A 24,859-nucleotide genomic window follows, 5' to 3' on the forward strand; every position below is an offset into this window, starting at 1 on the left:
GGGCTAACAACATTGCATTTTGATATTGTAAGGCTTTAGAATGGAGGTGTTTCTTCTTGCCCAGAAGCAGTGAACTGAATCTGGATCAGGTGCACAGAGAGGCTAAGAAGGCTAGAGAGCCAGAGAACATATCTTTATGGAAAGGACACTGCAGAAGGCTGACTTGTTTATATAAGCAGATTGTAGTATGGAGGAGGCTATGATTGCAATCTATAAATATATCAAGTGTGTAAACACAGTGAGGGGAAATAACTTTTTTAATTAAAAGGCGATGTTGGCATAAGAAGAAATAGAGATAAAAAGATTGTAAATGCATTTAGGTCTGAAATTATGAGATCCCTAAGCATTATTCAAGTTCTTCCAGGGAAGTCATTGCAGTTAAAAAGACTTAACTTTAAAGTTAAACCAAATACATTTATTAAATCAGTTTTAGGATACAACTGTTTGTGATATCAAGAGCCAGGATTCAAGGAAGGTCCTAGTCCTGTGTTTCACTGAACTGCATTTAAGATCTTTATCAGCACAATTATGTCTACAGGACAGCATTTATAGGCACCTTTCTGTGTTTCTAGGAGTATAAGCATCTGCAATTATTGAGCGAAAAAAGTAGTTTTTTTCCCCAGACTGGGAATAAAAAGAGTGCATTTATTACCAAAGGCATGTAGACCCTGCCATACTTTCTGTCATGGCAGACTATGAATGCAATTTTTAAATTTTGGATTTATTTGCAGTAGAAGAAATTTGTTCCGTATGAAGAAAGAGCTACAAGGTTAAGACTGAACTGGGGAGCGCAAGTGTGATATCAGATGGAGACATTTAGTACAGACATATGTTGAGTAGGAAGTAGGAACTCTGGACCCAGATGTAGGTGATGATGCTGCTTCTGTATTTAGTATAGCCAGACCTGTGACACACTTAGTTCTAAAGCCTGTGGAAAAGCACCAGAAGAAACTACAGTCTCAGGATTTTTTGGTTTTGCTTTTCACACAGTGAAGATATTGTGAGAAATTGTGGGGATTATGGAGCTGGTACCAGCTGTGAAAGACTTCTAAGGAGGGTAACCAGCACATCGTCTGGGATCCAGTGAATAATGGAACAAGAGATGCAAAAGGTATGGGAAGAATTCAGAAAGGTCCTTAAAGAAAGCCTGAAGGATGTTCTGAAGCCATTTCAAAATTTACAGGGGAGATGGTATAAATTCAGAATGAGACCATGCTATCTCAACAGAATATCTCAGAACCTGGAGAGTTTCTAAGTGGCTATTTTAAGCTGCTTTTGAAAAATTAATTTCAAATGTATAAGTGTAAATCACTCCAAGATCTGTGCAGACTCACAGTGCAATGCAGCCTGTGTCATTGTCTCCTGAGATGGGCTTCTACGGGCACCTCCTGTTCTGGGGAACCAGCAAGACTCATCTGCCACATAGGGACAAAATTTCAGTGTGTACTTTGGTTTCCCCTTTGGCACAGCAGTCAGGATGGTGTGGTGCCCTTAACAGGTATGTGTGAAGAATTCATCCAAAATTCAGAACTGACTTTAGATTAACTAGAGCACTCTTGTTCTGCATCACAGAATAAATACATCTTTAATCCTTACCTGACTACTTATGTAGCAAGAGCAAGGAACTGAGAGTAAAGGGAAAAAACTGTGTGGACCCTTTTTTTTTTTTCTTAATTTAGCTATATGGATGTCTGTGGAAATGAATACACCCACACATGAACACACACAAATTGAGTGTTCTTGTCCACCAGCTTAAATATGATGACACCTATACAATGATTTCTTTAGACACTTCAAATGATATGATTCTTCCTTTCTTACACTCCAGGGATTTAGGACTGGAAATAAGAATTTTTTTTAAACTTAAAAAGCTAACTAGAGATGGACTAGAGTTTGTTTGTCAGTCACACAACACTGAGAAGCAATTTTCTTCCAAAAGAGGCAACACAGTTCTTACACATGTAATAGCTGTCAGAGGGAAAGGATGAACTTGGTGATACCAAGACATAAAAAGAAACGTTTGGTTTAAGTGAAAGGTATTGTGGAAGGAGAAAATAAGTAAAAGAATGAAAGTTCTGGCAGAAATTAACTGCGATTCTATTGCTCATGTTCAAGTTATTTTCCTCTTCATATATCCCCTTCCTCAAGAAATAGTTCTGCCAAATCTAATTGTTCTTGAAGACAGTTATGGGCATTTAATTATAATACGGGAAAATGTGTGATTTTCCCATTTGAAAACTGTTTTGGTGCTGTTTCTTCACAGGTCAAATCTGCAGTTTAATTTCTAGCTGAAATTTATTGTTAAATTTTTAGTGTAGTCAAAGGATGTCTTTGAAGACTTTGGAATTGTCAGCATTTTTTGGAGGCAAATTACTTATTTCAGTCTGGAAATATGGGATTAAAAAACTGCCTGTGGGCAAAAATGTTGAAGAAGAAGAGCAGGAACTAGATCTTCTCTTATACCAACCACAGGCTATGTATTCTGCTCAAAATATTTCAGGCACTATCCTACTAAAGCTGCCATCTCTGAGGGCTACTGTACCTTCCTCCACCTCAGCCACATGCCACGTGTTCCCTTCCACCCCTTTGCATGTGCAGAGGGGATCCTTTTCTGCAAGCTGGTCTGCGCCAAACTTCATCAGTGATTTTTAAAGGTTTCAATTGGAGCTGGCTATTCACCTGGTTGTGTTAATGCCAGTGCAAGGGACAGCGCAGACATGTCCTCTCAGTTCTGCATCAGCACCAGATCAGATGAAAAGGTCCATGGACCCCCATCTGCAGTGGTTCAGTTGTTCACTTTGACAACAATTGGTTCAAACAAGTCCCTTCTTCTACTGTGGGGAGTAAAGACAAATCTAGGTCTTAAAAACTATTTTAATCACTAGGAGAAGGAATATTTGGAAAAAGGGGAAAGGACAAATTCCCAATTTCTTTTCTTCACAGCATTTCCTCTTCTAGCATAATCAGACATTTTTGTTGGGTGGTGAGAATGCCATGAACACTACATATAGTTCCACTCTGCAGGTGAGTAACATCGATAACAAGCAGCACAGTCATTCTCACAAGCCCACTCTTTATCACAGTGGTTTCAGACAAAGCAAAACATCTCCAGATGGGGGCTCCAGGAAAGCGGTGCCTCAAAGTAAATTGTAGGTCAATGGTTATGATGCTCTTCAGTCAAGTGCAAGCTCACATCCTTCATAGATGTATCCCAGTGGTTATATAAAATGCCTCATATCTTCCTAAACAGTGCAAATACAACAACTCTTTTGTTGAGCACCCAAATCCGGTGAATTATCCATTGTTTCTGAAATCATGGTTGTAATAGGGCTAGGTGCAGAAAAATTCCTGATGCGACTTTCAGATAAATCAGTAGTAAGCTTTTTTCCTTAAAATGCCTCTTTTTTCTATGTTTCTGTTTTAGTGAAAAAGTGGCCTAATAGTGAAAAATGTCAGCCTGAAGGCAACAAAATTAGAGGATTTAAAAAATCAATACTCCCTAAAAGATAGAAGAATATCTTGATGTTAGGAATGACTGCAAGTATTTTCAAAGTATAGCCAGAATAAGAGGATCCAAATTAAAAACAAACAAACAAAAACAAAATAAAAAAGGAAACTCATTTCAATGTAAAAGAGATAATGAGAAATGTAGAATATTTTCCCTTTATTGCTAAGGGAAATAGTGAGGAAAGTGACAGTAAAAATGGTTTCCTGGAAAAGCAGAGAAGTGTCTGAGGCTTTTGTACTCTTCATCCAGTATCCTGTGACCGTTTGATTGTGTAGATAGGTTTAGGAGATGGTCTAAATTGATTCCTACTATTTCAAGTATACAGAGGATAAGAAGGGATGAGTAAGAAGCCAACTCATCTCAATGGACAGAGTTCCACTGAATGCAGTGGCCTTCAGATTAAACTCCAATCATTTCTTTTAGATGAAAAAAAAAAGTTTACTTAGTAGGTGTTTTTGTCAATTTAGGTCTATGATGTGTAACACAATGTGTGTAAGCTATTGTTTTGTTATACTATGGAAATATTTCCCAGATTGCCTGCAACGTACTCAAACTTGTGTATTCTGTGTGTGTAGTGTTTCTTCTGCATGCTCTGCCCTCGCAATGTGAAATTGGCCCTAGATGTCCAAAATGATTGGCTGTACCTCTTCATGTGGCAGTCACAATTACCAGAGAATAACTACACAGCTCCTCACAAGAGAATGGACTTGGATCTCCCTGGTAAGACAAGTACAGATGCAGTTACATTGCCAAAACTTGGGACAGTGTAACACAGAACTGGGGTTTACTCTCAACAAAACTATAGTTTAAAAAAAAGTTTCCAGTTCTGTGCTATTTAGTGTGATCCAGATTGATTTTTTTCTTGCTTCCTGCAGAGTGATTGAGAGTAAAGAAAAACATCATTGAATGAATGCAGATTCTAGTAAATATCAATGGGGGCCAAATCCTTTTGACTTTATCTAAGTCAAGCCAATTTCTGTCACCTTGATGGGGCTATTTATCCCAGATTTTCCCCAGAATATGAAAAAAAAAAAACCCAAAAAAACAAAAACAAAACCAAAAACAAACAAAAAAAACCCCCAAACAAAATGCAACCTGATTTGAATAAGCCATTCCTACTGGGAGCAGGGAAACAGAAAAAAAAGCAAAAATTCAGTTCTTTGAGGGGAGAAAAATAAAATCTTACATATTATGTTCTTTAAGTTACAGTTGTAATTAAGAATTATATTCCTTTAATCTAAAAATGAGCCTCTCTTCCAATAATATGAGGCCATGTATGGTTGAAAGGGTGCACTAAGAGTTTGTTTCATTGCATTGTACAATGTAAAACCATATTGTGTGGTCTGTTTACTTCCCATTTGTACTCTTTACCCTGCCTTTTTTGCATAATATATTGGTAAGTAATAAGAAGCAGCGCTGCAGCTACAATTTAATGGGAAACACAACTGTTTATTGAACCAGATACCCATTATTAATTTAACAACTGAATACAAACGCTTCTGGCAATCAGTGCAATAATTCTGTTTCCTTGATTACTTAAGGTTTGCCATTGGCTCCAGTGGACGCTTAATCCAACCCTCAGAGGGGAGAAGTGCTGCCTTTTAACACTTGTAAAGAAAGAACAAGTACCAGCCTAATTCAGTTACCGTGCATGCATTCCCTCTGACATCTTTTAAAGGCACACACATTTCTCATGTGGTTTTAGGAAGAGATTAAAACTAATCTCTTTTTCATAATTTTTCTATTATTTTACGACTCAATTAAGAATTTGTGCAGCAAAGAGGTTACAAGTATTTCCTTTTTTGCAATGAGTTATCAGAGCTCACAGCAAGTGAAAAAAGAATTCCCATCTTTGTCTTGAAATTGTATTACCTACTTTTTCTAGCAGCCATTGTATCATTCAAATTGCAGCACTGCATAATGGGCCTTGTAAAAATATGTACATTTCAAAGATATTCTGGAGAGGTTCCACCACAGATTAATTTGGCCCAATGAGACTCTAGAGGGCAGTCTTGGTATAGTAAAAGAAATATATATTTTACCGTCATCAGAAACCTCCATCATGTAGAGTCAGTACAAAATGTTACAGTCAGAAGAGCACAAATAGTTTTAAACATGATTTTAACAAAGTTGTCTAATTTTATCTGAAATACGAGTATCCTTTGATATCAGATTATAATTCACTATAATGTAATTTAAAATTCCCTATATTTTTTATATCGTTAAGTTGGACAGCTATAGGGTATAGTGAACGCATCAGAACCAAAAATACAAGAAGATATGGTTTGCTTCTCAGTTTCAGCTTGTTCAAAAACTACTCAATTCAGAGAGTGCATTTCTATCAGCAGTATAAAACTTTACCAAAAGTCCATCAGAAGTTCTTTGCTTAAAGAGAGTAGAATAGAATCCAACATATAGTGCAGATGCAATTTTAATGTCAGTTTTTAAAAGATGTGTTTTACTTTATAAGTAATTAATCTTTATACACAGGTTTTGACTATTGTCGGCAGAAATCAAAATTGCGTGCTTTGTAAATTTTTAATTGAGCAGTTCTTAGATTAAAAAAATGCATTAGTCACTTTGACAGTGTTTAATATTTTAGAAGAAGTTGTTCTGCAAGAAAACAAATCATTGGTAATGAAAAACAATGTGCAGCTTGTAAGTACTTACTGTGCAAACTTTTGAAACATGTAACCTTTGTTTCTTTGCAGGCAAACAATATTGCAGGCTTGTTTTAAAATGGGAACTTACTTCCTGTGCAAGACTTTCATCTTTATAGTTCAGAACATCTAGAAGGGAAAAGAAGATCATTATTCCCATTTGATGGAGGGGCATTGCCTTCTCTGTTGGCCACAGCAGTCACACTGTGAACGAGTCAGTGTAACAGGGTTAGTTCCAGCGACCAGAGGTTTGCTGGCTTGGGTCACTCACACAAGGAGGATGGAAGACGGGAAGAGGTGCTAGACAGACCACAAGCCAAGCTGCAATCCCAAAAACTGCTCAGGCATCCTTCCTTCTCGAAGCAATGAATCTTCCTTGATGCCTCCATCTTTGACGTAGGAAATCGTGAGGAGCAGAGAAAGTTCTTCTGCAGCTTCTCCAGGCAGGAGGGACTTTTCTGTTCTGGCTCTGCTTGTTTATGCTCATGTTGAAGTAAGACTATGAAACTATCTCCTTCTCTGCCCATGTCACATGGTTGGTCAGCAGCAGGCTGAGCAGGGGCCTCTCTATAGACTGGCTTTGGCAGCCAAAAATATAGCTATCTCCTTTTAAAACACAGTCAAACAAAAGACACCACATTTAAGAAAAATTACCATGTGGTTACAAACCTTTTTTAATCTGGCAAGTAGAATATTCATTCAGAATATGGAAGTTGAGTTCAGTACCTGCACTGGCCCAGGAGAATTTAAATTAACATTTTGTGCAAGTTTGTTCTCTATACCTCCCTATTTTAGTGGGCTGAAAACCTACACTCTAATAAAAAAAAATTAAAAAGAAAAAAAATTCATAGGGCCAGCGGGAGAAATAGGGAGGATCTTAAAGAAGGACACATTGTAGGGGTCTCCACACTAACCACAGGCAGGCTGGGATGCCCTACCTGTTAGGCCAGGTAACAAATACGTGCTGCACATTCTGCCTTTTCTACAGTGTTATCTCCATTAAATCCACCTTGAAATAAGTCAATACTGTAGTAGATCACACCATCTAATGTCACTTCTGTAAAACCAGTGGTGTCCTATGAGGCAGTCAGTCCCGGCTTCAGCTTCTTCTCCAATACAAAAAACAGTTCAGCACAGTTTGCAGCAGTTGCAGATGTTTCTGCAGCTTGCTGGTTTAGCAGCCTGTCCTTCCAGAGACACTGTCAGTATCTCCAGGTAAGAGCAAGCAGAACTTGGCAGAATTGAGGTGTTGACTGCTGTTTGTGCATGTTGTCACAGCACACTGAATAATTTTAACCACAAGCGTAACTGTGTCAGCTTTTGCAAGAATTTCATCAGGCATAGCCTTGCACTCCCGTTCAAGGGAACGTTTTTTCTAGTCATTATAGAAAGAACACATGAATGTAGATATAAATACTGTTGACTGTCTCATCTGATTGTACATATATATTTCTCTGTGAAGGAAAATCCTTTTTCTTCTTTCAGGAAGGAAGAGAAAGATTTCAGAGATCTAGGCCTAAGTAAGAAATGCAAACAATATATAATGCACCTGGCTGCTATTACACACACACACCTGGGTACCAACATAGGCTAAAAAGATGGGTGCTCTTAGTCAAGGTCATTTCCTCAGCTGGATGTGTTAAGAGCTTGTGCTGAGGCAATGAGTCCAGGATTTTCCCTCCTGAGTGTAATAACTAACAAATAGCCACAGCTGAAGATATTCCAGCATGAATTAAGAGAGATGTAAATCACTGTCAAATTAACAAGGTTGACAAAGTGGTTCAGAAGTTCAGCAATGCTCTCTGAAAGTGTGAAAGCATAACGTGGAGAATACAAATGAAATCTGCAGGACTCCTCTAAGGGTCATTAATCTTCATACCATGCTAAAGCTCTACCCAGACTGTGTTTACAAAAACTGCAAACAGACATTAGTTTTGATCAACAGAAAACCTCCATATTATTTAGATATGCTTTTCTTTTAGATACTGGGGCAAGGGCACCCAACAGCCATTTAAGGGGCATTTGAGCCTGGGCAAATGGGAAATGCTAGATCTCAAGTGCATGGGTTATTATTGGACCAAAGTTAAGAGAACTCTAGCTGGCTCATTCCTGTACAAGAGAAGTCTTCACTGGCAAAGGCCTAAGGAATAATCTTTTTGAGTATAAGGGAGCTGTCTCTGATAATGATTAATTGGGAAGGAGTGGCAATTCTTCTATCATGAACATGCTAGAGGATTAGGTATCTTGCTCTTCCCTGTCAGGATGGAAGATTATTTGCGGTTGAAAAGACTTGAGTGCTAGCAAGGTCAGCATTATTACTTTTGTTAATCTTGATGTGGTGCGATGTTTCTTATTTAATGCTTGTTATTTGTATATCTTTATGCTGTAAAAAAGAACTGCTGCCTTAACTTCCAATTATGGTGTGTGACTGAGATAATGTGAACGGGACGATGGGAGTGGGAGTATGGCAGCACTGATGAGTTCTTTCTTTCTGCCTTCTGCTGCTAAGCAGTTGTCATCTTGTTTATTCTCTAAAATTACTAATTGCCCCACTGCAATCACATAAAAGCCAAATGAAAACACCACGCAAGCACTTCCACAATTTTCTTTTGCTGATGCATTCAGTAGATGCGTGAGTTAGGACTTAAGGTATTTTAGGGTTCTGAACTCCGTGGGTCCCCAGCAGAGATTACTATGCCTCCAAAGAAGGGGTATTTTTAGGGCTGCCAAGAGATGATGATCATCTGTAGGCATTTACCTGTGACCATCACTGCTGGAAAGTCTGTAACACCTCACTGTGTGGTGGTCCAAGCAGAAACCATAAAGTGTCCCATTTAGTTTGCTTTACAAACAACAGAAACATCATGACAAAACTCAAAGCCCTTTTACTAAGGGGAAGTAACTCTTATTTTATCTCCAAAATGGGTGATATATTTCCGGTCAAAGTGAACTAAAATGTCTGGACAGCAAACAGTGGTGTAGCCCATATAAAAGAGTGGATCTGTGAAGAAATTCCATTAATAAATTATATTTTTCTAAGGGCAGCCATAAATATAAGAAATTATTTCCTTCAATTTTATCATCACTGACCCAAAACAATGGAAAACCATTGTCAACCTTTCAATAAACTCTCATATTTTTATTTATAGGAATTTTCAAGAATGTGGGCAGAAAAGAAAGTGCGCTAAAAAGTTTAAGTGTGGCTTTAAATAATTAATGTATTATGTGGAGAAGTTTTGATCTGGGAATTTTAAAAAGTGTATACGTATGTGTGTGTGTACATACATAATTTTTGAACCTGCTCAGAAATTAACTTTGTTCATTGATGAATTAATCAGATTTTTAATGCACATTCAAATGCAACTGTTGAACAGTAGGAAAGACACCTGGGGTTATTCCTCATGATGGTGCAGCAGAGAAGCTGAAGGCCTCGGATATGCAGCAATCAGCACTTTCATGGCTGTAAGGGGAAGCACAACCTGTTTGATGTTTCATTAAGCCAAAGCAGGAGTAGCTGACATGTTACTAAGGCCAAATGTTACTGACAGAAAACTCTTTCCTTTCCTCTTTGTTTTTAACTACTATTATGGGATGGGCATCTGGGAGAACACGTGCTTCTTTCTGTTCTATCTTGGTACCACCAGTATGATAATGTCTTCTTTTAATTCTGAAGCAATTAGTTCACAAGGCAAAATAAAGATAAAATCTACATTTTCTACAGTCTTGTTCAAAGGATTCCAACTGACAACTAAGATCTATATAGCTGATTTCCTTTTTTATTCTGCTGTATTAAAATTATTTTATTTTAGTTTTTTTAATGCTGTTGTTATTTTTATCTTCACTTCTGTTATTATCAACTTTTCCCTCTTTTTAAGTCATTATCTGTTGGGATCCTTGGTGTTTCTTTCTTTGTTTGACTGGTTTGTCATCATTTCCCAGCATCCTCTGCAAAACTCAGATGACAGTATTTCAATAATACCTGCTGGAATTTTACATTTAATTAAAATAAACCTGTGTCAAGTACATTCATAAATTTCTTGTAGTTCCACTCCAGGCAGAAAATATGCAGGATCCTTTGGAAGTGCCCTGACAAGGTCCCTTCCAGTTGCCTTTATTTCAACTGCAGGAGGCTTCCCCATGGCAGGCAGGTCCATGGAGGTACCACCAATGCAGAGGGATGCCGTGCTGGTCCTCTCGGAGTCTCCTTGGCTAGGAACAGCACAGAGGTGTGCTTGGATCCCAAAAACATATGGTAGGGCACTCATTGGCCCATGGATGCCTGTCATGACACAAGAGAAAAAATTACCCTGAACAGCAGCTAAGGCTGCTACTGTGCCCTCTGCCACACACCATGGTGAGATCCACCAGGCCATTTGATACAAGCTGGCCCATTGCTATAGTTCCCCACTGGAGTCCTGTGAAGAGGAAGCTTTGAAGAAGGACTCTCACTGCTGGCTTTTGGTTCCCCAGTGACTCAATGTGACCAGGACTGCCTGAAGGGACAACTTCCCTCTCAAGCCTTGGAGGTCCTCTCTTGAGTGCTTACTAGTAAATCCCTGGGTACTGACCATGGCTTTCCAGTCCAGGGCACCTCACGTTCTGACCAAATCCTTAGGATATTGTCAAGGACGTGCGCTGCGCTTACCCTGCAGTGGAAGGCCAGCCTTCATGAGATGACTGGGTGCCACGTGTGACTTCTTGGCATGACTTTTAAAAGCACAGAGAAGTCAGGTCACTACAGTGGATCCAGTCTGTGGAATGTGATTAATTCAGGTCAAACTTGTAGTCTTTAATCACCACTATCTTGATGATCTGTGCTGCTTCCAAGATCTCTAATTGACTTAGCCAGATTATAGCGAGGCTGCTCACAATAATCTTTGAAAGGTCATGATGATCAGATGATGTGCCTGAGGACTGGAAGAAATCAAATGTCACCCCAGTCTTCAAAAAGAGCAAAAAGCAGGACCCAGGGAACTACCAGCCAGTCAGCCTAACTTCAATCCCTAGAAAGATGATGGTGTGCTTTATTCTAGAGGCAATCTCTATTGTCATGGATGACAAGAAGGTGATCAGGAGTACTCAGCATGGATTCTCTAAAGATAAATCATGCTTGACCAATCTGATTGACTTCTATGAAGAAACAACTTCCTGAATGGATGAGGGGAGAGCAGTGATTATTATCTACCTCGACTTCAGCAAAGCTTTCAACACTATCTCTCACAACACCTCATAGGCAAACTCAGGAGGTGTGGACTGGATGAGTGGTCAGGGAGGTGGATTGAGAACTGGCTGAATGGCACATCCCAAAGGGTTGTAATTAGCGGCACAGGGTCCAGTTGGAGGCCTGTCATTAGTGGTGTCCCCCAAGGTTCAATACTGGGCCCAGTATTGCTTAACTTGTTCATCAGTGACTTGGATGAAGGGGCAAAGGCTTCCTCAGTAAGTTCCATGATGACACAAAGCTGTGAGGAGTAGCCAATACCCCAGAGGGCTGTGCAGCCCCTCAGAGGGACCTCAACAGATTGCAGAGATGGGCAGAGAAGAACCTTCTGAAATTCAACAAAGGCAAGTGTGGGGTCCTGCATTTGGGGAGGAATAACCCTGGACACCAGTACAGGCTAGGGGCTGACCTGCTGGAAAACAGTTCTGTGGAGAAGGACCTGGGGGTCCTGGTGGACAACAAGCTGTCCATAACACAGCAGTGTGCCCTGGTGGCCAAGACGACCAATGGTTTCCTGGGATGAATTAGGAAGAGCATTTCCAGCAGATCAAGTGAAGTCATCCTGCCCCTCAGCCCTAGTGGGGGCCACATCTGGAGTGCTGTGTCCAGTTCTGGGCTCCTCAGGACAAGAGAGACATGGAGCTCCTGGAGCAGGTCCAGAGGAGGGCAACAAAGGTGATTTACAGACTGGAATATCTCTCTTACGAGGAAAGGCTGAGGGAACTTGGTCTGTTCATCCTTGAGAAGAGACAACAGAGTGGGAACCTCACTGATGTCTAGAAGTATCTGAAGAGAGGGTGTCAAGAGGATGGATCCAGGCTCTTGATGGTGTCAAGCAATAAAATTGGCAGAAACCAACACACAGGATGTTTTACCTCAGTATTAGGAATAACCTCTTCTCTGTGTGGGTGACTGAGCACTGGAACAGGTTGCCAAGAGAGGGTGTGGAGTCTCCCTCACTGAAGATATTCAAGAACCATCTGGACACAATCCTGTGCCATGAGCTTTAGAATGACCCTGCTGGAGCAGGGAGATTGGACAAGATGACCCAATGTGGTCACTTCCAACCTAACCAGGTCTGTGATTCTGTGATTCTAAGAGATCTTTCCAACTCGCCTCATTTTTATTATCAGGAATTCCTCAGTCCTGGAAATCTTTTTCTATGATCAGGTTCACTATGACAACTGAGCCAGAAAATTAGGGATTTTAAACAAAAAGTAGTCTTCAATGTAAAGAAGTAGCACATTTTGTTATCAAAACCATGGATACATAAAATACCTAACAATATGTAGACTTGAGCAAAAATTGTATAGCTTTCTGCTTTTTTTTTTTTCATTTTAATAGATAATTTTTTTCTTTATTTCAAGGGAAAGGAAATAGGGAGAAAAAAGAAAATTTCTACTATTTTAACTTCAGAGAAGTGTTGCTGAGATACTTTTTGCTTTGAATAAGTTTTATTTTTTTTGACTGTGGAGTCATAAGATTTGGGGTCAATCAAGTTTCTGAAGAAAGAGAATTCCACATTAAGAAGACTCATCTTTCTCTTTGCTCAAGAAAGGCTTTTAACGCTTCCGTACTGTCGCCTATAAAATATGGAGCAAAAGGGTGGGAACATTTAATATACTGGAGCTGAAACTAAAACCTGGACAATGAAGCATGAAATGAAGTATGCTTGATATCACAGAGAAACAGAATTAACAAATAGGTAAGACAGAGAAAGTACGTAAAAGAACAGTCTTTATGAATAAAAGGACACTGGGGTGATTGTATCTTGAAGAGGGCAAAATTAAAGACGGAATGTGTTTATGAAGAAACGGGTTACAGCACGTGTAATCGTCAGAACACTTAAGAATGTATCATAAAAACACCTTTTCTCCTCTGACCTATTTCAAAACAGATACATGACTGGATTGCATGAAGAACACTGAGTGCTTCAGAGGTGTGGGAATTTAAAGTATTGTAAAGCAATTAAAAATTACATTAATTACACTGCTTGATAGTACTATATATGTGCCTCTTTTGAAGGAATGACGCTCTTATGTTTCCAGTGACAAGCTTTCTTAAGGGGAAACCATAACAACTAGAGAAACATAAAGAGTTTCTATAACCTTGTAATCGCACATGTCATACACAATGTACTATTTTCCCTCTTTATAGAAGAAATGCTCAGAAATAATATAAAGTAGATGCTTCAAATTATGTTTTCTGTGACAGAAGTTAATTCTAAAGTAAGTATTCCATGAAAGAGAAACAGAGAAAACATTTTTACATGTCTATCATTTGTCCTTAGAGGACACAAAACAAATATGTTTTTTAAAGCTTGACACTGGTATTATTCTGTGTGGCCTGCGGCTATATGCTTTTTCCAGTTTGTAGAATTGAAGGATAAGAAAACAGCTTTGCATTAAGAGGAACACATTGTACAGGTTAATCATAACCATGCAGAAATCAAAATGCTGCCAACAAAATAATGGCGTACTAGTGCCAAGGGAGTCACCAGGATGACTGTGAGGGAAGCTGTGGGAGAGTAACAACTCCTTTGCATGTCGGGAAGTATTTCAGGCATGTGCTTCTAAATTAATTATTGATGTGGCTGAAACAGAAGTTTTTACTACTGTCGACAATAGCAAATACTCGTAAAAATTTAATTGGCTAAAAGTTAATTTCAGTGTACCTCAATCATGAAATGCATTAATTGAGAAGAGCCTTTTTTAAGATGTTTAAATTTTAAAAGGAAATAAAGCAGAAAAGCAGAATCAGGCAGGGGAATTTAACAAATGTAAATATGTTGACAGAAGTGAGAGTCACTGCCTAGTCAATATTGTATCAATTAACCAAATTAACAGTAGTCCCAACTGAGAGCTAAGTAAAATGGCATGATTTTCTAGTTAGTCTGACTCATTCCCATTATCCATTATGTGTGTACATTAGTGTGTACAAAACAGACAAACTAAAAACCAGTGCCACAGAAAATGTGGAAGAATTAGACAAAATAGTGCTTGTAAGAATTTTAAATGCTCTAAATCCATTAAATAATAAATAAATCATAATTTGTACCGGTGACAGTTGCTACTTTTTCAAGGAGAGTGGCTAGTCTGCTTCCAGCTACCAGCTCTCCTTAGGCTGCTGTGGGAACATCTGAGAATCACTTATCTATATTGTAAACAAATAGCATCCCAAGACATTGGTAGAAGTACTTCCAGATTTCCAGTTTAGCTAGTCAAACTGTAAAAAAAAAAAAGTGAACACGACCAAATTTTTTTTGTTAAGATGTGTGACATCTGACGCTGAGACTGACCTAACTGCAACCATAGACTTTTTAGGTAATACTGACACTGAGATTTTAATTCAGCATAGCTGAATAGCATAGTATAGTCATATTTAAATAATTGGAATGGAAAACTACATACACTATCGGAGGGATAAGCTTGTAAAATATTTTTCTCTTCACTTACGGAGTTTATATTTTTAGCCCTAAGCGTGCAACATCTTGATACCTCTGAGAAGCTGTTGAAAAGAATCTGTTCAGAGAGGACGACATAAAAGGTAAGAGCATGCAATTTTATCACTGGATTATCAGGACAGTCTTTAGTTCCCTTTGAGGGACTTGGGTAACCCAGAAAAAGCTCATATGGTTGCTATGCCTGTCAAGTGTCTGAACACAGCAGTAAATTCACAGAAATACCTGCAAAGGCCACTTGTCCTACAAATTCCCCATATAAGAAACTGTGTGGTGAAGCTTCCTTTGACACTGCTGGGGAAATCATGGAGGAGCTTACAAGAAAGTGTTCAGAATGCTGTGAGGTTCACTGTCACTTCTGTATTTTCTCTTTCTCAACAGCAGTGAGACTGTAGCATTTCAGTGAGCACCACTGCTGGCATACAAGCTCATCTGATGTTCTGTCACCACTGTTTATTACGTAAGGTAGCACCCAACAGAAAATGATGCAAAACTTATTTTATTTAATTATTTTAATGGTCATACATAAGGCAGTGTTTTTTAAAAGCTAACAATCCTTTCTTATTGAACTTTCATTGTTAAAATACAAAATGTTGTTGATTGGTAAATGGTAGCTCTTAGCTTTGAGCCATAAATACATACGAAACAAATTATTTGGATTAAACTGTACAGGAGATTGTCCTGAGATCATTTCAGCTATGATGTTTACATGTATGAAAGACAGATACACCCCTTATGCTGTATCATTTTGTGGCAACTATGGTCATCCAACAGGTTACACAAAGCTCTTTCCCATTGTAGTTTATGTGAATGATTACCACAATGCACTACAGTAAATTTGCCCAAAATATTTCTAGACCCCACGTGGGTAAAAGTCTCATTCACTTTCATCCTATGGTTTGGAGACCTGTACATATAATCACTTTCAAGAGAGTTAAAAAATTCAAACCAGGTAATAAACTATAAAAGAAGAACCAATAGATGATCTTTTTTTTGTATAGTTTTACCAATACTGAGAATACAATATCACTATAACTAGATCTAACCAATAATATTATCCATTGAAAATACATTACATACAGTGTGAAGTTTGAATTTTTTAGCAGCAAATTTTTCTACTGTGCTTACAAAAAGGCTACAATACATATAGCCAGTGGAAAAAGCATTAAGCAGTATGTGTTCCTGTTTAACTGAGGCTGGGATACTTATTAAAAGTCTTCTGAAGCAGCTTATTTGTACAGAAGCTCAAGATTTTGCCAGAAAAGGCTGCTTCATGGGTTAATGTATTCACCTATAAATAAAAGCAGTGACAGCTCTCCTGTCAGTACATGCTGATGGACGGTTCCTTTTTCCACCATTACAGCCTTGTGAATGTGGGAAAATTAATTTAAGTGGTAGTTAATTTCTAATGAATTTCATTCAAGCGGTTAATATGGTCCCTTGATGTTATGGTAACCTTCATGGATCATTGCATTATGTAAATAAATTCTACTTTATGCTGGTTTATTAAAAAAAGAGGAAGATTGGTGAGTCCAGTCAAACCCTCACATATACAAACCTGCACAAAATTTCTTAAGAAATTGCTGAAAATAGACTGTTTGAGAGGAATGCACTTGATATCCTACAAAGCATACCATTCATCTTTATAAGACATCTAATTTTTATATAATTTTGGCAGGATCATCTATTATTTGGAGCTGAGAACAAGACTTTTGGGAAGGAAATCCTCTTCACTCAAAATGGTATTACAAATGCAGCTTGCGTGTCCTTGAGGGACTCTCCAAGCCCTTAGACCAGCTGTCTTGCACAAACATGAATCATTGCACAGGTTTCCCATATCCCAGCTCCCACCTTATTCCCTCTTCTAGGGGGAGACCTCTGACAGGGCATGCTCTGAGGAGGATGTATCCATGGCATCTTACTCCTTGAAGTCACTCAGATGGCCAGTGAGTTGTTTAAAGGCAATCCTAAAATATGTAGGGTGAGGTATGTTTCCAAGAAACATGAGGTAGACATTCATCTGTCACACTGACAAACCCAAAAATATTTGGGAGGACAGAATTATATAAAATATTTCAGGAAAGATTAACTCAAAAGGTGTATGGTGTAGTCAATAATGTCCAAGAATGCATGAGAGGGAATGCTTGTAGGCAGAGGCAATATCTTTTAAAAGACAATTGAGACAGTTGGAAAAAAAGCTGGTAAGCTTTGGCATATGTGAGAATGACTTGTCTACTCAAAAGCTTTCCTGTTTTTTTCCAACAATATCAGTGATCTCATAAAATATATTACCTTCCTTACAAGCCCTTTCTCACAAATTCAAACATTACACAAGAGAGTTATTAGGATGATGAGAGGAGCAAAAGTCTGCTTCATGAAAAGACTTGTTCAGCTTAGGAAAACAAAGACTGAGAAAGGACATGGGAGCTACCTAGAAATAAGTATCAAGCAGATAAATTCTCCAGGAACAGCAGTGCTGTTTAACAAAAAAAGATAATGTTGGTGTGAGTATAAACAAGTCATAAATAAATGTAAAGCTGGAGTTAGAAGAAGATTAGGAAGAAGAGGGAAGTTCTAGATTGTCTGAAGTCATGTTAGCAAAAGGCACTTAATTTTCAATGCAGAATTCAATGTATTTATTTAAATAATATTAAGTAGTTGCCAGAATAGCAAGGAGTTGGAGTAATGTGTATACATCGCCTTCACAACTTTTTCCATTGATCACCATTCTGAAGACAAAATGTCCTAGAGCTGACTGTGACCACACTCCTCATAGGCAGCACCTTTCCATGCCTGGAGAGAATACAGCTAGGTCATGGTTAAGGAGACCCTAAATGATGAATGTTTCAAAGGCCTTAACACCAATGGCCTTCACCTCGTGGCCTTGCCAACACAGCTCTCTGCCCTGCTGCTCGTGCCACACACAGACACTGTCTGATTCACGCTTGGCACCCAGCTACACCACCTCTCCCTGTGAGCCTTAATATGAGATCCACTTAGTTTTGCTCTTCACTTTTTCAAGCAGTATCAAGGGATGCACCTGAAACTCAGCAGAAAGGATCGTCCATAACATTTTTTTTGTCTTTCCTTGCCTGTTTTTCCTCCTGACCATTCTTTGAACATTACACATTATATATCTTAAGTTCCTTGAAAAACAGCACTTTTTTCAAGGTGCCCAAGACAATGAGATGGGTGATTTGCAGTCTTCCACGTTTGTGCTTTTTTGGATAATGCTGAGAATGTATGCTGTGTGCAGAGGGCCATCATATGAAGCAATGTGAGACAGCAAGGCCAGCTGGAGTAGTACTGGACACCTGGGATGGCCTGAAGGAACCAGCCATACTCTATGTAAGAGTATGACTAGCTACACTAGTCTAGACACTGAACTGTTTCTGAGTCTGGATTTTGTCTGAAGAAAGCATCCTGGAAACTCTCTGTCACGGATGCAGGGCAGATGATCAAGTGAACAAGACGCAGGAGCAAAACCAAAGTGGTTCAAACAGACTCATGATATGCCTTATGTATCAAAACTAAAAAAAAAAAAAAAATCTAGTATATGTACATGAATTCACAGCTGCTTGAGTAACATGTCAAAACACAACTGCAAATGGGAATCACCATGAAATGTGAATGTCTTTCACTGTGGTTTCAGGGATATTTAGAGAAGTGGTACATACCCTGTTTTTTTAATTAGTGATTCAGGTGTGATATAGATCAAACACTGATAAATTCAGGGTAAAAAAAATCAGCAAAGTAGTAATAATGATAATGGAGCAATGGGGAGAAGTTCATGCTGCTTAACACACTGAATCTACTGAAAACATTTTCATTTTGTTACCTTCAAATGCAAAGTCATACATCTAGAAATGAGACATCGCAGCTACACCTGCAGAAGAGAGAGCTGTGTCAAGCACAGGGGAAGTGTTAAGCAATGTAAACCCTTTACAGGTCATAAAAACCAGACAGCAAACAAATTCTTTACAGAAATCCATAGCAATGATGTGATCTTCCAATGAAGGAATCAGATTACTGAGAACAAAATTCAGGAGCACTTTAACCTCAGTGCTCAGCATCATTAAGGTAGATTCTACCTATAGTTCCTGTGTCCATATTTTAAAAAGAAATGAGAGGAGGGTACAGGGAACAGAAATATCCAAAGGTTAGACAAAACATTTTATACTGAGAAAGATTACTAATCTGATTATCTTAACAAAAGGTTGAAAGGGTGACTCAAATTTAGTGACTGCCTTTTGAAGGAAAAATACAGGAATCTAAGAATGAAAAGCTCAACAAAATTTGGTAACTACAAATTAAAGCAAACAAGCTCACCTTTTTTCCAGTGAAGTGACACTATTTTGTAACATAGCTGTGTGACTGGCTGCTCATCTATCCACTACTCATCTACCCAACTCCAGAGCTGTGGTCTCTGGCTGCAGCTGTGTTTTAGATTCCATGTCCTACCTCTGGTAGAACAGAATTCTTCAGCCTACAGGTTAAGTCCCAGGTTACCATTTCATATTTACTGTATTTTCACTCACTTAAATACATCAAATAAGTTCTTTTTTCTGTGACTACGCAATTGGTGATCAGGATGAATGACCAGACGACATAAAACCAACTTGTTATTTAATAGCTAGATGAGCGTTCAAAGCAAAACCGAAGTATGTGGCACACAACCTAGAGGCAAAAGCTCTTATCTAAAGCCTGAAGATCCTATGAAAGTGACCTGTTTTAGAAATCCCAGTCACTGCTTTTAAAATACTAGCCTCCTAGTACGAGTCCCTTTTAAAACTGTGTAAACTCTGGCACTGCTTGCTCCAAGTCTTCTCCTCATTACCAATCTTTAATCATGTACAACAGAGAGGCTTGCATTACTCCCTGCCTGTTTTTTTGCTTACCTTTAACCACTAAATGGAATCAATCTATTTTAGATCAAATGACTTCACAAAGTTCACTTTTTATTCCTTTTTGCACAATGTGGCATATGAGCACAGGTGGCTTCTTGAAAATACTGCTTGTTTTCAACACTTTATTCATATTTACAGACAACAGATTTCAAAGTCTGATGCACAAACTTCTAGGCGAAATAGCGAATTTTTCATTTCTGGAGGCAGGTGGATAACTCTAGCAAGTGACAGCTTCATCTTGGGTGCCAATATTCTCTCTGTACCAACTTTCATCATTTTTAGATCAGGTTCAGTGTCTTCACTGTGATGAAGCTCTTATAAAGATTGCTGCCTCCACTGCAAGTGGGATACGGAGCAATAACGAAACTGCTGCAGTTTATCTCCCAGAGGTATAGAAGTAAAACACCACCACTTACCTAAATAAACTGGGCTGTAAAGTGCGACAGTTCAATAACAGCTTCATGGGCAGTTCACCTATTCCTACAGGAAGCTAAATTCAGTCCTGGAAAGCAGAGGAGACTGGACAGGTGAGGGCATGCCCCCTCATAGGTATGGATTTCAAGATCCAAATTAATAATCTGGTGAGCTGTAATAGAAAGAATGCAAGCATTTAAATGTATAATCAGTTTTATTAAACTGAGTGGGATTGCTTTATCCATAACTTCAGTTTTAAAAATAATTTGATAGTTTTCAGCTGTGTATATCAAGGGTGTGTCCACCCTTGCTGATTCAGAACTTTGCAATATGGTGATGCTGCCGATAAACATAAACCAGCTTTGGTAACGAAACCTCCTTAGTGCATGGAGCTCACTGAAACCACAGGAAGACCTTGGCGTTACATAGAAGATGCTCTGAACAGTGCCTGCAGTAGCATGTTGTGTCTGCACTGTTAAACAAAGAGGAGAAAGCAGCCCAGCTTCTCACTTTCTTTTCCATTGTTTAAGAGCATTTACATTTTTGCTTTATATTTTTATTTATATTTTTTTGTTTAATTTCACCTACTTCACCTCTACAAATAAAGAAAAAATTCCAATTGTTAATACTCGGGAAAAGCATTAGCAATTGCTCTGAAATATCACTTTCTGGTGCTTTTCTTTTTTTTAATGAAATAATTGGAAGAACAATATTGTGTCTACATAACTCAAAAATAGCTGTTATTTTAACTGAGTGTGGGAGACCGTGGTGGTGTCAGAATCTGGAACAGTCACCCGTCAGTCAGCTAACCTCAGGGTGTACTGCCTCCATCCGAGCAGACACAGCTTCTCGGTACTGTAATTCCTAAAGACTTCTCCCTCACCTGTCATTTTTGAAGAGCTATTGTCCTGAATTCAGCAACCAATACTGTAATTCCCATACACACAACCACAGACAAAGTCTGACAGTCATTAATATACATGAGCTCTAAGATTTATCCTCCAGTTGACCTAAATACATCTCTACCTGTTGCATATCAGGAATCTGACAATCTCATTCCCTAAAACAGTTCTAAGGAGTTAAGCAAGTTCAGTCGCTCACAATTGCAAATGATTTTCATAATTGTACAATGGAGACAGTCACAGGAGACATCAGTTGTCATGTTCCCACTCCACTGTGGGGATTTAAAGAAGAATGAAGATTTTCTGGAGGGGGTAACCTAGACATGTAAGAATTAGGAAACCAAAAACTGAAAATATAATTGGAGCCTGAGCCTTATTTCAGTTTTCACTGTAGGAATTCTTCTACCTGTGTTATTGGGTACTATTTTCCCCCCTACACCATTTTATGTTCTCGTTGCGCTCTCCTTATCATTCCCCTCCCGTTCAGCTTCAGGAGGGAGAAATAAAAAAGAAAATGCATATAATTAAGGAATTGGTATTTTTAGTATTTCAGGACTAAATTTTTGGCCTGGGTAACTTAAGTAGTTGTTGTGTACCCTATCCTTTGCCAACAGCTGTTTAGGTAGCACAACATTCAGAAGGTCTGTAATGAAGGCTGTGAACCCTTAGCTACCAACCATGAGGCGACTGGCTGACATTATTTCACCTGCTCATTTTGCAGGTGCTGTAAACAAACCTAAAACAAACATGCATCACCCCCAGCTATAGTCACCTTCCTCAAGTCACTCAAATTACAGAAAGCTATAGAATCTGATTTTTTTTAGAACACCTCTCTTAACAGTTTGTAGATGTCAACTAAAAAATGGTACTTACAAGTGTGTGATACCAGTACTCCTGCCTAACAGATGGAAAAATTGAGACAAAGGCAAAATTACCTTTTCAAGATTATACAGCAAGTCAATAGCAGAGTACAATTACAATTCAGAGCCTTCTAGTTTCTAATCCTATAATCCTCTTTCCAAAATCTATTAAGCACAACCAAATATGCTGTTTCAGTGATGACCATGAATGCTCCATTCTTTTGAATACTCCACCCCAGGTACCACAAACTGACTGTTCAGACAATGACATATGAATTGTTTACACCCATGATAAACATTTGAGTTCAAATTACTTCAATCTCAAGTTTCTGACCAGTAGCCCTACATTCGAAGGGTTTAATAAGGAAAAAATTTTTCCTCATTGTAAGTTGTTGAAACAAGCTGCTCAGTCAGCATTGTATAAAAGCTTGTCTTAGGTTAAAGGGGGAGATGAAAACAGTAATTTGTGCCTCCCTCTGCTGCACAGTAATCCTAGCCCTAAATTTCACTCATTTTCTGAGTGTAGACTGTATTTGACACCAGCCTGGCAGAGTGAACTTGTCCTAGGGTCCTACACATTGCTGAATTCAGAAAGTCTGGCCAGACTGCAGCTCCTCACCCTGGCAACTCACACTTGCAGGTCTCTCTTAACCATCTGACACTGCTCTTGGCAAGAGAGCCCTGGTTTGAATTGCTCCCCAGTGACCCACCAGCACAATTTGTCTTGTACCAGTGAGCTGCCTTTTCCTGACAGAACCAAGGGGCTGGATGAACTATTTGAGAGGCACTAAGACCAGCTGGCAACTGTCTTTCCTAAAAAACCCAACCAACCAACAGACACTCACTTCATGTCATGTCTAATCCACAGCTCAGTCCTTATCATCCACCAGAAAAGCGGGTAGGGCTGGAAATCACTGTTTTTTTCTGGACATAAATACACTGTTTACCTTACAGGTGTACCAATAGTTAACCTCACAAGGTATCACAGAGGTTCACAGCACACAGGCCTTTTCTTCTGCTGGAACAAAACACACACCTAGGAATGTGTACCACTAACACTGAGAATCAGAGCTTTTAAAATCTTCAGTTCCTAAGATTAAACTGATTAACATGTTTAACTGTCAAGGCATGTTAAAGGTGTAAAATATTTCCAAGAAATTTCTGTGCTTACATTTTATTTTCATGCACAAGCTGCGGGTGTTCAGAAAACAGTTGCTCTCTTTCATGAGTGTCCAAATTTCAATCAAACCTTTTGAAGTACAGCAAGTTTTACACTACTTCAAGGTTCTTTGAGTAGCCTTACACATTTTGACTCAATCTGTCCCTCTTTAGTTAGATGAAGCTAGCCCTTTCTCTCTCCCCTCATTGCCATGAATTCGTTTGAACCCCCCTTAAGATGGATGCATATGTTAACTAACCTGCTCCTCTCTCTCTCCAAACCCACATTCCCAGTGATAAAAGATAAACCACCCAACATATGGAAAACCAGTCAATAATTATTGCCTCTGCTTAGCCACAGCTTTCCAGGTTTAGATTCGCATTGTCTACAAGCACCGAGTAAAAATGTATTAATTATAAAAGTTACTGCAATTGTAAAGTTGTGGAATGGTAACTGGGCAGAAAAGGCCTTCAAGTCATCATACTGTTCAATGTTACAGCAACTTCAAACACAGTGCTCAGCCAATTTCACCTTTCAAGAAAGGTACTCACAGTACTCTGGCAAACTTGTAGCTATAACAGGACAGTTGTCCAAAAGTTTAGTTTGGTACCATTTGCTAAGAACTTGCAGTTCAGAGGAAGATCAAATGCTCCTGCCTCTAGCAGAGCCATGTTCCTCAGAGAAGCGTAAGAAGCACCACTGGGGACTGAAGCAATTTTGGCTCTGATTAATTAATGGGTGCCAATCCACTAGTTTGCATTCAACATTATGCTTGGCCATATGACCTCCGAAGCATTACTGCTCTCAGTCATTCACTCCACACCTGTTAGGAGAATTGTTTCAAGGTTCACAAGAAAAAAAGAATATTCTTAAGCCTAACCGATCTATGAGAGCAAGCCTAAAGCTTTGCAGAATCTTAAGTTAGATGGAATCTGAAATTGCTATTTTGATCTTCTTTATGTAGACTCTACCCAAAATGGTTTACAATCTCCACCCAAAAGGTCATGATTCCTTGGTTCTTTGGGCTCAGATTTGGGAAACTGTAGAATAGCAGGTACAGTGTCAAGAGAAGACTTCTGTGGGGAAGATAAGGCTGTGAACACTGTGAATGGTCAATATATCATTAAGTGAGGACTTAAGACACAAAAACCTTAAAAAGTGTTTATAACTTCATACTGGTTAAAATACCACCATCACCCTTCAAACCCAATGATAAGCAGCAAGGGTTTACACTGGCATTACTGAAGCTACCGGGGATTATGTCAGCTATGACTCAACAGTTTAAAAAAAATTGCTACCTCACCTATGAACCAAGCCAAAAGCTAGAACATTATCTGTCAATGTAACATGATTCATACCATTTGGTACTCAAGAGTCCACCTGAGTTTAAAACTCTTGGTTCTGTTATCAACATCTTGGGGGGCAGAGGAGTGTTTAAGAAAAAACCCACAGTATATTGTAATAATGAACACCAATGGAGTTTATTTTCATTTTGCTTTAATTAAACTCAAATGCACCTCAGAGTCCAGTGATCCAGCTTCACCCTTACTAATTTAGCAGTGCGGTGATTTTAAGGCTTCACGACTAAGATGACAAGAGGTCCTGAAGGCTGTTATTTCCCACTTCAGTTCTCCGCATCCACGGCCTGAAGTTCCGGAGCGGGCCGTCAAGATCACACCTCGCTCTAGGTGTGCGTTAAGATGGAACATTGCCGCACGCAGCACTTTGCCACCCGTGTCCCCAGCAGGCAGCTCCTGGCGGCCGCGGG

At 39.0% G+C, this 24,859-nt stretch overlaps 1 long non-coding RNA gene across 1 annotated transcript in view; it reads right to left on the reverse strand.

Annotated features, from left to right (window-relative positions):
* The window catches only part of LOC108447876, a 36,801-nt gene extending 11,948 nt beyond the window's left edge, over nt 1-24,853 (reverse strand). Inside the window, exons 1-2 of the long non-coding RNA XR_001863577.1 lie at nt 18,688-24,853; nt 6,179-6,297 (exon numbers count right to left, since the gene is read on the reverse strand). This is a non-coding gene — a long non-coding RNA (uncharacterized LOC108447876). The remainder of the gene's footprint in view (nt 1-6,178; nt 6,298-18,687) is intronic.
* Nucleotides 24,854-24,859: the final 6 nt, after the last annotated feature.

The sequence above is a fragment of the Corvus brachyrhynchos genome, unplaced genomic scaffold, assembly GCF_000691975.1.
Source record: "Corvus brachyrhynchos isolate BGI_N302 unplaced genomic scaffold, ASM69197v1 scaffold7, whole genome shotgun sequence".
Lineage (NCBI taxonomy): Eukaryota > Metazoa > Chordata > Aves > Passeriformes > Corvidae > Corvus > Corvus brachyrhynchos.